Genomic DNA, 15,990 nt, shown 5'->3' on the forward strand with positions numbered 1-15,990 from the left:
GTTTGAGAGTGCCAAATACCTCCTGCAAACTGACACCTTGAAATGGAGGTGGTGACTTTTGCTTACCTGGGAAAAGGGCCGTTGTTTGTGTTCCACGGCCTGTGGCCCGGAGAGGCCGGCTGGCTCCTAAAAATCCATATTGCGCAGGATGGCTGCCAGAGGCAAGCTGGCACCAGTGCCAAGTCAGGCTGGTTTGAGAGTGCCAAGTACCTCCTGCAAACTGACACCATGAAACGGAGGTGGTGACTTTTGCTTCCCTGGGAAAAGGGCCGTTGTTTGTGTTCCAGGGCCTGTGGCCTGGAGTGGCCGGCTGGCTCCTAAAATTCCGCATTGCGCAGAATGCCTGCCAGAGGCAAGCTGGCACCAGTGCCAAGTCAGGCTGGTTTGAGAGTGCCAAGTACCTCCTGCAAACTGACACCATGAAACGGAGGTGGTGACTTTTGCTTACCTGGGAAAATGGCTGTTGTTTGTGTTCCAGGGCCTGTGGCCTGGAGTGGCCGGCTGGCTCCTAAAATTCCGCATTGCGCAGAATGCCTCCCAGAGGCAAGCTGGCACCAGTGCCAAGTCAGGCTGGTTTGAGAGTGCCAAGTACCTCCTGCAAACTGACACCATGAAACGGAGGTGGGGACTTCTGCTTACCTGGGAAAATGGCCGTTGTTTGTGTTCCAGGGCCTGTGGCCTGGAGTGGACGGCTGGCTCTTAAAAATCCCGCATTGCGCAGAATGCCTCCCAGAGGCAAGCTGGCACCAGTGCCAAGTCAGGCTGGTTTGAGAGTGCCAAGTACCTCCTGCAAACTGACACCATGAAACTGAGGTGGTGACTTTTGCTTCCCTGGGAAAATGGCCGTTGTTTGTGTTCCAGGGCCTGTGGCCTGAAGTGGCCGGCTGGCTCCTAAAATTCCGCATTGCGCAGAATGCCTCCCAGATGCAAGCTGGCACCAGTGCCAAGTCAAGCTGGTTTGAGAGTGCCAAGTACCTCCTGCAAACTGACACCATGAAACGGAGGTGGTGACTTTTGCTTACCTGGGAAAAGGGCCATTGTTTGTGTTCCAGGGCCTGTGGCCTGGAGTGGCCGGCTGGCTCCTAAAATTCCGCATTGCGCAGAATGCCTCCCAGAGTCAAGCTGGCACCAGTGCCAAGTCAGGCTGGTTTGAGAGTGCCAAATACCTCCTGCAAAATGACACCTTGAAATGGAGGTGGTGACTTTTGCTTCCCTGGGAAAATGGCTGTTGTTTGTGTTCCAGGGCCTGTGGCCTGGAGTGGCCGGCTGGCTCCTAAAATTCCGCATTGCGCAGGATGCCTCCAGAATGTAAGCTGGCACCAGTGCCAAGTCAGGCTGGTTTGAGAGTGCCAAGTACCTCCTGCAAACTGACACCATGAAACGGAGGTGGTGACTTTTGCTTACCTGGGAAAAGGGCCGTTGTTTGTGTTCCAGGGCCTGTGGCCTGGAGTGGCCGGCTGGCTCCTAAAATTCCGCATTGCGCAGCATGCCTCCCAGAGGCAAGCTGGCACCAGTGCCAAGTCAGGCTGGTTTGAGAGTGCCAAGTACCTCCTGCAAACTGACACCATGAAACGGAGGTGGTGACTTTTGTTTACCTGGGAAAAGGGCCGTTGTTTGTGTTCCAGGGCCTGTGGCCTGGAGTGGCCGGCTGGCTCCTAAAATTCCGCATTGCGCAGCATGCCTCCCAGAGGCAAGCTGGCACCAGTGCCAAGTCAGGCTGGTTTGAGAGTGCCAAATACCTCCTGCAAACTGACACCATGAAACGGAGGTGGGGACTTCTGCTTCCCTGGGAAAATGGCCGTTGTTTGTGTTCCAGGGCCTGTGGCCTGGAGTGGCCGGCTGGCTCTTAAAAATCCCGCATTGCGCAGGATGCCTCCAGAATGTAAGCTGGCACCAGTGCCAAGTCAGGCTGGTTTGAGAGTGCCAAGTACCTCCTGCAAACTGAAACCAAGAACCAGGGTTGGTGACTTTTGCTTCCCTGGGAAAAGGGCCGTTGTTTGTGTTCAGGGCCTGTGGCCTGAAGTGGCCGGCTGGCTCCTAAAATTCCGCATTGCGCAGAATGCCTCCCAGAGGCAGGCTGGCACCAGTGCCAAGTCAGGCTGGTTTGAGAGTGCCAAATACCTCCTGCAAACTGACACCAAGAACCAGGGTTGGTGACTTTTGCTTACCTTGGAAAAGGGCCATTGTTTGTGTTCCAGGGCCTGTGGCCTGGAGTGGCCGGCTGGCTCCTAAAATTCCGCATTGCGCAGAATGCCTCCCAGAGGCAAGCTGGCACCAGTGCCAAGTCAGGCTGGTTTGAGAGTGCCAAGTAACTCCTGCAAACTGACACCTTGAAACGGAGGTGGTGACTTTTGCTTACCTGGGAAAAGGGCCATTGTTTGTGTTCCAGGGCCTGTGGCCTGGAGTGGCCGGCTGGCTCCTAAAATTCCGCATTGCGCAGAATGCCTCCCAGAGGCAAGCTGGCACCAGTGCCAAGTCAGGCTGGTTTGAGAGTGCCAAGTACCTCCTGCAAACTGACACCATGAAACGGAGGTGGTGACTTTTGCTTCCCTGGGAAAAGGGCCATTGTTTGTGTTCCAGGGCCTGTGGCCTGGAGTGGCCGGCTGGCTCCTAAAATTCCGCATTGCGCAGAATGCCTCCCAGATGCAAGCTGGCACCAGTGCCAAGTCAGGCTGGTTTGAGAGTGCCAAGTACCTCCTGCAAACTGACACCATGAAACGGAGGTGGTGACTTTTGCTTACCTGGGAAAAGGGCCATTGTTTGTGTTACAGGGCCTGTGGCCTGGAGGGGCCGGCTGGCTCTTAAAAATCCCGTATTGCGCAGGATGCCTCCCAGAGGCAAGCTGGCACCAGTGCCAAGTCAGGCTGGTTTGAGAGTGCCAAGTACCTCCTGCAAACTGACACCATGAAACGGAGGGGGTGACTTTTGCTTACCTGGGAAAATGGCCGTTGTTTGTGTTCCAGGGCCTGTGGCCTGAAGTGGCCGGCTGGCTCCTAAAATTCCGCATTGCGCAGAATGCCTCCCAAAGGCAAGCTGGCACCAGTGCCAAGTCAGGCTGGTTTGAGAGTGCCAAGTACCTCCTGCAAACTGACACCATGAAACGGAGGTGGTGACTTTTGCTTCCCTGGGAAAAGGGCCGTTGTTTGTGTTCCAGGGCCTGTGGCCCGGAGAGGCCGGCTGGCTCCTAAAAATCCATATTGCGCAGGATGGCTGCCAGAGGCAAGCTGGCACCAGTGCCAAGTCAGGCTGGTTTGAGAGTGCCAAGTACCTCCTGCAAACTGACACCATGAAACGGAGGTGGTGACTTTTGCTTCCCTGGGAAAAGGGCCGTTGTTTGTGTTCCAGGGCCTGTGGCCTGGAGTGGCCGGCTGGCTCCTAAAATTCCGCATTGCGCAGAATGCCTGCCAGAGGCAAGCTGGCACCAGTGCCAAGTCAGGCTGGTTTGAGAGTGCCAAGTACCTCCTGCAAACTGACACCATGAAACGGAGGTGGTGACTTTTGCTTACCTGGGAAAATGGCTGTTGTTTGTGTTCCAGGGCCTGTGGCCTGGAGTGGCCGGCTGGCTCCTAAAATTCCGCATTGCGCAGAATGCCTCCCAGAGGCAAGCTGGCACCAGTGCCAAGTCAGGCTGGTTTGAGAGTGCCAAGTACCTCCTGCAAACTGACACCATGAAAAGGAGGTGGGGACTTCTGCTTACCTGGGAAAATGGCCGTTGTTTGTGTTCCAGGGCCTGTGGCCTGGAGTGGACGGCTGGCTCTTAAAAATCCCGCATTGCGCATGATGCCTCCAGAATGTAAGCTGGCACCAGTGCCAAGTCAGGCTGGTTTGAGAGTGCCAAGTACCTCCTGCAAACTGAAACCAAGAACCAGGGTTGGTGACTTTTGCTTCCCTGGGAAAAGGGCCGTTGTTTGTGTTCCAGGGCCTGTGGCCTGGAGTGGCCGGCTGGCTCCTAAAATTCCGCATTGCGCAGGATGCCTGCCAGAGGCAAGCTGGCACCAGTGCCAAGTCAGGCTGGTTTGAGAGTGCCAAATACCTCCTGCAAACTGACACCATGAAACTGAGGTGGTGACTTTTGCTTCCCTGGGAAAATGGCCGTTGTTTGTGTTCCAGGGCCTGTGGCCTGAAGTGGCCGGCTGGCTCCTAAAATTCCGCATTGCGCAGAATGCCTCCCAGATGCAAGCTGGCACCAGTGCCAAGTCAAGCTGGTTTGAGAGTGCCAAGTACCTCCTGCAAACTGACACCATGAAACGGAGGTGGTGACTTTTGCTTACCTGGGAAAAGGGCCATTGTTTGTGTTACAGGGCCTGTGGCCTGGAGGGGCCGGCTGGCTCTTAAAAATCCCGTATTGCGCAGGATGCCTCCCAGAGGCAAGCTGGCACCAGTGCCAAGTCAGGCTGGTTTGAGAGTGCCAAGTACCTCCTGCAAACTGACACCATGAAACGGAGGGGGTGACTTTTGCTTACCTGGGAAAATGGCCGTTGTTTGTGTTCCAGGGCCTGTGGCCTGAAGTGGCCGGCTGGCTCCTAAAATTCCGCATTGCGCAGAATGCCTCCCAAAGGCAAGCTGGCACCAGTGCCAAGTCAGGCTGGTTTGAGAGTGCCAAGTACCTCCTGCAAACTGACACCATGAAACGGAGGTGGTGACTTTTGCTTCCCTGGGAAAAGGGCCGTTGTTTGTGTTCCAGGGCCTGTGGCCCGGAGAGGCCGGCTGGCTCCTAAAAATCCATATTGCGCAGGATGGCTGCCAGAGGCAAGCTGGCACCAGTGCCAAGTCAGGCTGGTTTGAGAGTGCCAAGTACCTCCTGCAAACTGACACCATGAAACGGAGGTGGTGACTTTTGCTTCCCTGGGAAAAGGGCCGTTGTTTGTGTTCCAGGGCCTGTGGCCTGGAGTGGCCGGCTGGCTCCTAAAATTCCGCATTGCGCAGAATGCCTGCCAGAGGCAAGCTGGCACCAGTGCCAAGTCAGGCTGGTTTGAGAGTGCCAAGTACCTCCTGCAAACTGACACCATGAAACGGAGGTGGTGACTTTTGCTTACCTGGGAAAATGGCTGTTGTTTGTGTTCCAGGGCCTGTGGCCTGGAGTGGCCGGCTGGCTCCTAAAATTCCGCATTGCGCAGAATGCCTCCCAGAGGCAAGCTGGCACCAGTGCCAAGTCAGGCTGGTTTGAGAGTGCCAAGTACCTCCTGCAAACTGACACCATGAAAAGGAGGTGGGGACTTCTGCTTACCTGGGAAAATGGCCGTTGTTTGTGTTCCAGGGCCTGTGGCCTGGAGTGGACGGCTGGCTCTTAAAAATCCCGCATTGCGCATGATGCCTCCAGAATGTAAGCTGGCACCAGTGCCAAGTCAGGCTGGTTTGAGAGTGCCAAGTACCTCCTGCAAACTGAAACCAAGAACCAGGGTTGGTGACTTTTGCTTCCCTGGGAAAAGGGCCGTTGTTTGTGTTCCAGGGCCTGTGGCCTGGAGTGGCCGGCTGGCTCCTAAAATTCCGCATTGCGCAGGATGCCTGCCAGAGGCAAGCTGGCACCAGTGCCAAGTCAGGCTGGTTTGAGAGTGCCAAATACCTCCTGCAAACTGACACCATGAAACTGAGGTGGTGACTTTTGCTTCCCTGGGAAAATGGCCGTTGTTTGTGTTCCAGGGCCTGTGGCCTGAAGTGGCCGGCTGGCTCCTAAAATTCCGCATTGCGCAGAATGCCTCCCAGATGCAAGCTGGCACCAGTGCCAAGTCAAGCTGGTTTGAGAGTGCCAAGTACCTCCTGCAAACTGACACCATGAAACGGAGGTGGTGACTTTTGCTTACCTGGGAAAAGGGCCATTGTTTGTGTTACAGGGCCTGTGGCCTGGAGGGGCCGGCTGGCTCTTAAAAATCCCGTATTGCGCAGGATGCCTCCCAGAGGCAAGCTGGCACCAGTGCCAAGTCAGGCTGGTTTGAGAGTGCCAAGTACCTCCTGCAAACTGACACCATGAAACGGAGGGGGTGACTTTTGCTTACCTGGGAAAATGGCCGTTGTTTGTGTTCCAGGGCCTGTGGCCTGAAGTGGCCGGCTGGCTCCTAAAATTCCGCATTGCGCAGAATGCCTCCCAAAGGCAAGCTGGCACCAGTGCCAAGTCAGGCTGGTTTGAGAGTGCCAAGTACCTCCTGCAAACTGACACCATGAAACGGAGGTGGTGACTTTTGCTTCCCTGGGAAAAGGGCCGTTGTTTGTGTTCCAGGGCCTGTGGCCCGGAGAGGCCGGCTGGCTCCTAAAAATCCATATTGCGCAGGATGGCTGCCAGAGGCAAGCTGGCACCAGTGCCAAGTCAGGCTGGTTTGAGAGTGCCAAGTACCTCCTGCAAACTGACACCATGAAACGGAGGTGGTGACTTTTGCTTCCCTGGGAAAAGGGCCGTTGTTTGTGTTCCAGGGCCTGTGGCCTGGAGTGGCCGGCTGGCTCCTAAAATTCCGCATTGCGCAGAATGCCTGCCAGAGGCAAGCTGGCACCAGTGCCAAGTCAGGCTGGTTTGAGAGTGCCAAGTACCTCCTGCAAACTGACACCATGAAACGGAGGTGGTGACTTTTGCTTACCTGGGAAAATGGCTGTTGTTTGTGTTCCAGGGCCTGTGGCCTGGAGTGGCCGGCTGGCTCCTAAAATTCCGCATTGCGCAGAATGCCTCCCAGAGGCAAGCTGGCACCAGTGCCAAGTCAGGCTGGTTTGAGAGTGCCAAGTACCTCCTGCAAACTGACACCATGAAAAGGAGGTGGGGACTTCTGCTTACCTGGGAAAATGGCCGTTGTTTGTGTTCCAGGGCCTGTGGCCTGGAGTGGACGGCTGGCTCTTAAAAATCCCGCATTGCGCATGATGCCTCCAGAATGTAAGCTGGCACCAGTGCCAAGTCAGGCTGGTTTGAGAGTGCCAAGTACCTCCTGCAAACTGAAACCAAGAACCAGGGTTGGTGACTTTTGCTTCCCTGGGAAAAGGGCCGTTGTTTGTGTTCCAGGGCCTGTGGCCTGGAGTGGCCGGCTGGCTCCTAAAATTCCGCATTGCGCAGGATGCCTGCCAGAGGCAAGCTGGCACCAGTGCCAAGTCAGGCTGGTTTGAGAGTGCCAAATACCTCCTGCAAACTGACACCATGAAACTGAGGTGGTGACTTTTGCTTCCCTGGGAAAATGGCCGTTGTTTGTGTTCCAGGGCCTGTGGCCTGAAGTGGCCGGCTGGCTCCTAAAATTCCGCATTGCGCAGAATGCCTCCCAGATGCAAGCTGGCACCAGTGCCAAGTCAAGCTGGTTTGAGAGTGCCAAGTACCTCCTGCAAACTGACACCATGAAACGGAGGTGGTGACTTTTGCTTACCTGGGAAAAGGGCCATTGTTTGTGTTCCAGGGCCTGTGGCCTGGAGTGGCCGGCTGGCTCCTAAAATTCCGCATTGCGCAGAATGCCTCCCAGAGTCAAGCTGGCACCAGTGCCAAGTCAGGCTGGTTTGAGAGTGCCAAATACCTCCTGCAAAATGACACCTTGAAATGGAGGTGGTGACTTTTGCTTACCTGGGAAAATGGCTGTTGTTTGTGTTCCAGGGCCTGTGGCCTGGAGTGGCCGGCTGGCTCCTAAAATTCCGCATTGCGCAGGATGCCTCCAGAATGTAAGCTGGCACCAGTGCCAAGTCAGGCTGGTTTGAGAGTGCCAAGTACCTCCTGCAAACTGACACCATGAAACGGAGGTGGTGACTTTTGCTTACCTGGGAAAAGGGCCGTTGTTTGTGTTCCAGGGCCTGTGGCCTGGAGTGGCCGGCTGGCTCTTAAAAATCCCGCATTGCGCAGGATGCCTCCAGAATGTAAGCTGGCACCAGTGCCAAGTCAGGCTGGTTTGAGAGTGCCAAGTACCTCCTGCAAACTGACACCATGAAACGGAGGTGGTGACTTTTGCTTCCCTGGGAAAATGGCTGTTGTTTGTGTTCCAGGGCCTGTGGCCTGGAGTGGCCGGCTGGCTCCTAAAATTCCGTATTGCGCAGAATGCCTGCCAGAGGCAAGCTGGCACCAGTGCCAAGTCAGGCTGGTTTGAGAGTGCCAAGTACCTCCTGCAAACTGACACCATGAAACGGAGGTGGTGACTTTTGTTTACCTGGGAAAAGGGCCGTTGTTTGTGTTCCAGGGCCTGTGGCCTGGAGTGGCCGGCTGGCTCCTAAAATTCCGCATTGCGCAGAATGCCTCCCAGAGGCAAGCTGGCACCAGTGCCAAGTCAGGCTGGTTTGAGAGTGCCAAATACCTCCTGCAAACTGACACCATGAAACGGAGGTGGTGACTTTTGTTTACCTGGGAAAAGGGCCGTTGTTTGTGTTCCAGGGCCTGTGGCCTGGAGTGGCCGGCTGGCTCTTAAAAATCCCGCATTGCGCAGGATGCCTCCAGAATGTAAGCTGGCACCAGTGCCAAGTCAGGCTGGTTTGAGAGTGCCAAGTACCTCCTGCAAACTGAAACCAAGAACCAGGGTTGGTGACTTTTGCTTCCCTGGGAAAATGGCCGTTGTTTGTGTTCCAGGGCCTGTGGCCTGAAGTGGCCGGCTGGCTCCTAAAATTCCGCATTGCGCAGAATGCCTCCCAGAGGCAAGCTGGCACCAGTGCCAAGTCAGGCTGGTTTGAGAGTGCCAAATACCTCCTGCAAACTGACACCATGAAACGGAGGTGGTGACTTCTGCTTCCCTGGGAAAAGGGCCGTTGTTTGTGTTCCAGGGCCTGTGGCCTGGAGTGGCCGGCTGGCTCTTAAAAATCCCGCATTGCGCAGGATGCCTCCAGAATGTAAGCTGGCACCAGTGCCAAGTCAGGCTGGTTTGAGAGTGCCAAGTACCTCCTGCAAACTGAAACCAAGAACCAGGGTTGGTGACTTTTGCTTCCCTGGGAAAATGGCCGTTGTTTGTGTTCCAGGGCCTGTGGCCTGAAGTGGCCGGCTGGCTCCTAAAATTCCGCATTGCGCAGAATGCCTCCCAGAGGCAGGCTGGCACCAGTGCCAAGTCAGGCTGGTTTGAGAGTGCCAAATACCTCCTGCAAACTGACACCAAGAACCAGGGTTGGTGACTTTTGCTTACCTTGGAAAAGGGCCATTGTTTGTGTTCCAGGGCCTGTGGCCTGGAGTGGCCGGCTGGCTCCTAAAATTCCGCATTGCGCAGAATGCCTCCCAGAGGCAAGCTGGCACCAGTGCCAAGTCAGGCTGGTTTGAGAGTGCCAAGTAACTCCTGCAAACTGACACCTTGAAACGGAGGTGGTGACTTTTGCTTACCTGGGAAAGGGCCATTGTTTGTGTTCCAGGGCCTGTGGCCTGGAGTGGCCGGCTGGCTCCTAAAATTCCGCATTGCGCAGAATGCCTCCCAGAGGCAAGCTGGCACCAGTGCCAAGTCAGGCTGGTTTGAGAGTGCCAAGTACCTCCTGCAAACTGAAACCAAGAACCAGGGTTGGTGACTTTTGCTTCCCTGGGAAAAGGGCCGTTGTTTGTGTTCCAGGGCCTGTGGCCTGAAGTGGCCGGCTGGCTCCTAAAATTCCGCATTGCGCAGAATGCCTCCCAGAGGCAAGCTGGCACCAGTGCCAAGTCAGGCTGGTTTGAGAGTGCCAAGTAACTCCTGCAAACTGACACCTTGAAACGGAGGTGGTGACTTTTGCTTACCTGGGAAAAGGGCCATTGTTTGTGTTCCAGGGCCTGTGGCCTGGAGTGGCCGGCTGGCTCCTAAAATTCCGCATTGCGCAGAATGCCTCCCAGAGGCAAGCTGGCACCAGTGCCAAGTCAGGCTGGTTTGAGAGTGCCAAGTACCTCCTGCAAACTGACACCATGAAACGGAGGTGGTGACTTTTGCTTCCCTGGGAAAAGGGCCATTGTTTGTGTTCCAGGGCCTGTGGCCTAAAGTGCCCGGCTGGCTCCTAAAATTCCGCATTGCGCAGAATGCCTCCCAGATGCAAGCTGGCACCAGTGCCAAGTCAGGCTGGTTTGAGAGTGCCAAGTACCTCCTGCAAACTGACACCATGAAACGGAGGTGGTGACTTTTGCTTACCTGGGAAAATGGCTGTTGTTTGTGTTCCAGGGCCTGTGGCCTGGAGTGGCCGGCTGGCTCCTAAAATTCCGCATTGCGCAGAATGCCTCCCAGAGGCAAGCTGGCACCAGTGCCAAGTCAGGCTGGTTTGAGAGTGCCAAGTACCTCCTGCAAACTGACACCATGAAAAGGAGGTGGGGACTTCTGCTTACCTGGGAAAATGGCCGTTGTTTGTGTTCCAGGGCCTGTGGCCTGGAGTGGACGGCTGGCTCTTAAAAATCCCGCATTGCGCATGATGCCTCCAGAATGTAAGCTGGCACCAGTGCCAAGTCAGGCTGGTTTGAGAGTGCCAAGTACCTCCTGCAAACTGAAACCAAGAACCAGGGTTGGTGACTTTTGCTTCCCTGGGAAAAGGGCCGTTGTTTGTGTTCCAGGGCCTGTGGCCTGGAGTGGCCGGCTGGCTCCTAAAATTCCGCATTGCGCAGGATGCCTGCCAGAGGCAAGCTGGCACCAGTGCCAAGTCAGGCTGGTTTGAGAGTGCCAAATACCTCCTGCAAACTGACACCATGAAACTGAGGTGGTGACTTTTGCTTCCCTGGGAAAATGGCCGTTGTTTGTGTTCCAGGGCCTGTGGCCTGAAGTGGCCGGCTGGCTCCTAAAATTCCGCATTGCGCAGAATGCCTCCCAGATGCAAGCTGGCACCAGTGCCAAGTCAAGCTGGTTTGAGAGTGCCAAGTACCTCCTGCAAACTGACACCATGAAACGGAGGTGGTGACTTTTGCTTACCTGGGAAAAGGGCCATTGTTTGTGTTCCAGGGCCTGTGGCCTGGAGTGGCCGGCTGGCTCCTAAAATTCCGCATTGCGCAGAATGCCTCCCAGAGTCAAGCTGGCACCAGTGCCAAGTCAGGCTGGTTTGAGAGTGCCAAATACCTCCTGCAAAATGACACCTTGAAATGGAGGTGGTGACTTTTGCTTACCTGGGAAAATGGCTGTTGTTTGTGTTCCAGGGCCTGTGGCCTGGAGTGGCCGGCTGGCTCCTAAAATTCCGCATTGCGCAGGATGCCTCCAGAATGTAAGCTGGCACCAGTGCCAAGTCAGGCTGGTTTGAGAGTGCCAAGTACCTCCTGCAAACTGACACCATGAAACGGAGGTGGTGACTTTTGCTTACCTGGGAAAAGGGCCGTTGTTTGTGTTCCAGGGCCTGTGGCCTGGAGTGGCCGGCTGGCTCTTAAAAATCCCGCATTGCGCAGGATGCCTCCAGAATGTAAGCTGGCACCAGTGCCAAGTCAGGCTGGTTTGAGAGTGCCAAGTACCTCCTGCAAACTGACACCATGAAACGGAGGTGGTGACTTTTGCTTCCCTGGGAAAATGGCTGTTGTTTGTGTTCCAGGGCCTGTGGCCTGGAGTGGCCGGCTGGCTCCTAAAATTCCGTATTGCGCAGAATGCCTGCCAGAGGCAAGCTGGCACCAGTGCCAAGTCAGGCTGGTTTGAGAGTGCCAAGTACCTCCTGCAAACTGACACCATGAAACGGAGGTGGTGACTTTTGTTTACCTGGGAAAAGGGCCGTTGTTTGTGTTCCAGGGCCTGTGGCCTGGAGTGGCCGGCTGGCTCCTAAAATTCCGCATTGCGCAGAATGCCTCCCAGAGGCAAGCTGGCACCAGTGCCAAGTCAGGCTGGTTTGAGAGTGCCAAATACCTCCTGCAAACTGACACCATGAAACGGAGGTGGTGACTTTTGTTTACCTGGGAAAAGGGCCGTTGTTTGTGTTCCAGGGCCTGTGGCCTGGAGTGGCCGGCTGGCTCCTAAAATTCCGCATTGCGCAGAATGCCTGCCAGAGGCAAGCTGGCACCAGTGCCAAGTCAGGCTGGTTTGAGAGTGCCAAGTACCTCCTGCAAACTGACACCTTGAAACGGAGGTGGTGACTTTTGCTTACCTGGGAAAATGGCTGTTGTTTGTGTTCCAGGGCCTGTGGCCTGGAGTGGCTGGCTGGCTCCTAAAATTCCGCATTGCGCAGAATGCCTCCCAGAGGCAAGCTGGCACCAGTGCCAAGTCAGGCTGGTTTGAGAGTGCCAAATACCTCCTGCAAACTGACACCATGAAACGGAGGTGGGGACTTCTGCTTCCCTGGGAAAATGGCCGTTGTTTGTGTTCCAGGGCCTGTGGCCTGGAGTGGCCGGCTGGCTCTTAAAAATCCCGCATTGCGCAGGATGCCTCCAGAATGTAAGCTGGCACCAGTGCCAAGTCAGGCTGGTTTGAGAGTGCCAAGTACCTCCTGCAAACTGAAACCAAGAACCAGGGTTGGTGACTTTTGCTTCCCTGGGAAAATGGCCGTTGTTTGTGTTCCAGGGCCTGTGGCCTGAAGTGGCCGGCTGGCTCCTAAAATTCCGCATTGCGCAGAATGCCTCCCAGAGGCAGGCTGGCACCAGTGCCAAGTCAGGCTGGTTTGAGAGTGCCAAATACCTCCTGCAAACTGACACCAAGAACCAGGGTTGGTGACTTTTGCTTACCTTGGAAAAGGGCCATTGTTTGTGTTCCAGGGCCTGTGGCCTGGAGTGGCCGGCTGGCTCCTAAAATTCCGCATTGCGCAGAATGCCTCCCAGAGGCAAGCTGGCACCAGTGCCAAGTCAGGCTGGTTTGAGAGTGCCAAGTAACTCCTGCAAACTGACACCTTGAAACGGAGGTGGTGACTTTTGCTTACCTGGGAAAGGGCCATTGTTTGTGTTCCAGGGCCTGTGGCCTGGAGTGGCCGGCTGGCTCCTAAAATTCCGCATTGCGCAGAATGCCTCCCAGAGGCAAGCTGGCACCAGTGCCAAGTCAGGCTGGTTTGAGAGTGCCAAGTACCTCCTGCAAACTGAAACCAAGAACCAGGGTTGGTGACTTTTGCTTCCCTGGGAAAAGGGCCGTTGTTTGTGTTCCAGGGCCTGTGGCCTGAAGTGGCCGGCTGGCTCCTAAAATTCCGCATTGCGCAGAATGCCTCCCAGAGGCAAGCTGGCACCAGTGCCAAGTCAGGCTGGTTTGAGAGTGCCAAGTAACTCCTGCAAACTGACACCTTGAAACGGAGGTGGTGACTTTTGCTTACCTGGGAAAAGGGCCATTGTTTGTGTTCCAGGGCCTGTGGCCTGGAGTGGCCGGCTGGCTCCTAAAATTCCGCATTGCGCAGAATGCCTCCCAGAGGCAAGCTGGCACCAGTGCCAAGTCAGGCTGGTTTGAGAGTGCCAAGTACCTCCTGCAAACTGACACCATGAAACGGAGGTGGTGACTTTTGCTTCCCTGGGAAAAGGGCCATTGTTTGTGTTCCAGGGCCTGTGGCCTAAAGTGCCCGGCTGGCTCCTAAAATTCCGCATTGCGCAGAATGCCTCCCAGATGCAAGCTGGCACCAGTGCCAAGTCAGGCTGGTTTGAGAGTGCCAAGTACCTCCTGCAAACTGACACCATGAAACGGAGGTGGTGACTTTTGCTTACCTGGGAAAAGGGCCATTGTTTGTGTTCCAGGGCCTGTGGCCTGGAGGGGCCGGCTGGCTCTTAAAAATCCCGTATTGCGCAGGATGCCTCCCAGAGGCAAGCTGGCACCAGTGCCAAGTCAGGCTGGTTTGAGAGTGCCAAGTACCTCCTGCAAACTGACACCATGAAACGGAGGGGGTGACTTTTGCTTACCTGGGAAAATGGCCGTTGTTTGTGTTCCAGGGCCTGTGGCCTGAAGTGGCCGGCTGGCTCCTAAAATTCCGCATTGCGCAGAATGCCTCCCAAAGGCAAGCTGGCACCAGTGCCAAGTCAGGCTGGTTTGAGAGTGCCAAGTACCTCCTGCAAACTGACACCTTGAAACGGAGGTGGTGACTTTTGCTTACCTGGGAAAAGGGCCATTGTTTGTGTTCCAGGGCCTGTGGCCTGGAGTGGGCGGCTGGCTCCTAAAATTCCGCATTGCGCAGAATGCCTCCCAGAGGCAAGCTGGCACCAGTGCCAAGTCAGGCTGGTTTGAGAGTGCCAAGTACCTCCTGCAAACTGACACCATGAAACGGAGGTGGTGACTTTTGCTTCCCTGGGAAAATGGCTGTTGTTTGTGTTCCAGGGCCTGTGGCCTGGAGTGGCCGGCTGGCTCCTAAAATCCCGCATTGCGCAGGATGCCTGCCAGAGGCAAGCTGGCACCAGTGCCAAGTCAGGCTGGTTTGAGAGTGCCAAGTACCTCCTGCAAACTGACACCATGAAACGGAGGTGGTGACTTTTGCTTCCCTGGGAAAAGGGCCATTGTTTGTGTGCCAGAGCCTGTGGCCTGGAGTGGCCGGCTGGCTCCTAAAATTCCGCATTGCGCAGAATGCCTCCCAGATGCAAGCTGGCACCAGTGCCAAGTCAGGCTGGTTTGAGAGTGCCAAATACCTCCTGCAAACTGACACCAAGAACCAGGGTTGGTGACTTTTGCTTACCTAGGAAAAGGGCCATTGTTTGTGTTCCAGGGCCTGTGGCCCGGAGAGGCCGGCTGGCTCCTAAAAATCGATATTGCGCAGGATGCCTGCCAGAGGCAAGCTGGCACCAGTGCCAAGTCAGGCTGGTTTGAGAGTGCCAAGTACCTCCTGCAAACTGACACCATGAAACGGAGGTGGTGACTTTTTCTTCCCTGGGAAAAGGGCCGTTGTTTGTGTTCCAGGGCCTGTGGCCTGAAGTGGCCGGCTGGCTCCTAAAATTCCGCATTGCGCAGAATGCCTCCCAGAGGCAAGCTGGCACCAGTGCCAAGTCAGGCTGGTTTGAGAGTGCCAAGTACCTCCTGCAAACTGACACCATGAAACGGCGGGGGTGACTTTTGCTTACCTGGGAAAAGGGCCGTTGTTTGTGTTCCAGGGCCTGTGGCCTGGAGTAGCCGGCTGGCTCTTAAAAATCCCGCATTGCGCAGGATGCCTCCAGAATGTAAGCTGGCACCAGTGCCAAGTCAGGCTGGTTTGAGAGTGCCAAATACCTCCTGCAAACTGACACCAAGAACCAGGGTTGGTGACTTTTGCTTACCTGGGAAAGGGCCGTTGTTTGTGTTCCAGGGCCTGTGGCCTGGAGTGGCCGGCTGGCTCCTAAAATTCCACATTGCGCAGAATGCCTCCCAGATGCAAGCTGGCACCAGTGCCAAGTCAGGCTGGTTTGAGAGTGCCAAGTACCTCCTGCAAACTGAAACCAAGAACCAGGGTTGGTGACTTTTGCTTCCCTGGGAAAAGGGCCATTGTTTGTGTTCCAGGGCCTGTGGCCTGGAGTGGCCGGCTGGCTCCTAAAATTCCGCATTGCGCAGAATGCCTGCCAGAGAAAAGCTGGCACCAGTGCCAAGTCAGGCTGGTTTGAGAGTGCCAAGTACCTCCTGCAAACTGACACCATGAAACGGAGGTGGGGACTTTTGCTTCCCTGGGAAAATGGCCGTTGTTTGTGTTCCAGGGCCTGTGGCCTGGAGTGGCCGGCTGGCTCCTAAAAATCCATATTGCGCAGAATGCCTCCCAGACGCAAGCTGGCACCAGTGCCAAGTCAGGCTGGTTTGAGAGTGCCAAGTACCTCCTGCAAACTGACACCATGAAACTGAGGTGGTGACTTTTGCTTACCTGGGAAAATGGCCGTTGTTTGTGTTCCAGGGCCTGTGGCCTGGAGTGGCCGGCTGGCTCCTAAAATTCCGCATTGCGCAGAATGCCTGCCAGAGACAAGCTGGCACCAGTGCCAAGTCAGGCTGGTTTGAGAGTGCCAAATACCTCCTGCAAACTGACACCATGAAACGGAGGTGGTGACTTTTGCTTACCTGGGAAAATGGCCGTTGTTTGTGTTCCAGGGCCTGTGGCCTGGAGTGGCCGGCTGGCTCCTAAAATTCCGCATTGCGCAGGATGCCTCCAGAATGTAAGCTGGCACCAGTGCCAAGTCAGGCTGGTTTGAGAGTGCCAAGTACCTCCTGCAAACTGACACCTTGAAACGGAGCTGGTGACTTTTGCTTACCTGGGAAAAGGGCCATTGTTTGTGTTCCAGGGCCTGTGGCCTGGAGTGGCCGGCTGGCT

This window comes from Haemorhous mexicanus, chromosome 37 (assembly GCF_027477595.1).
Source record: "Haemorhous mexicanus isolate bHaeMex1 chromosome 37, bHaeMex1.pri, whole genome shotgun sequence".
NCBI lineage: Eukaryota > Metazoa > Chordata > Aves > Passeriformes > Fringillidae > Haemorhous > Haemorhous mexicanus.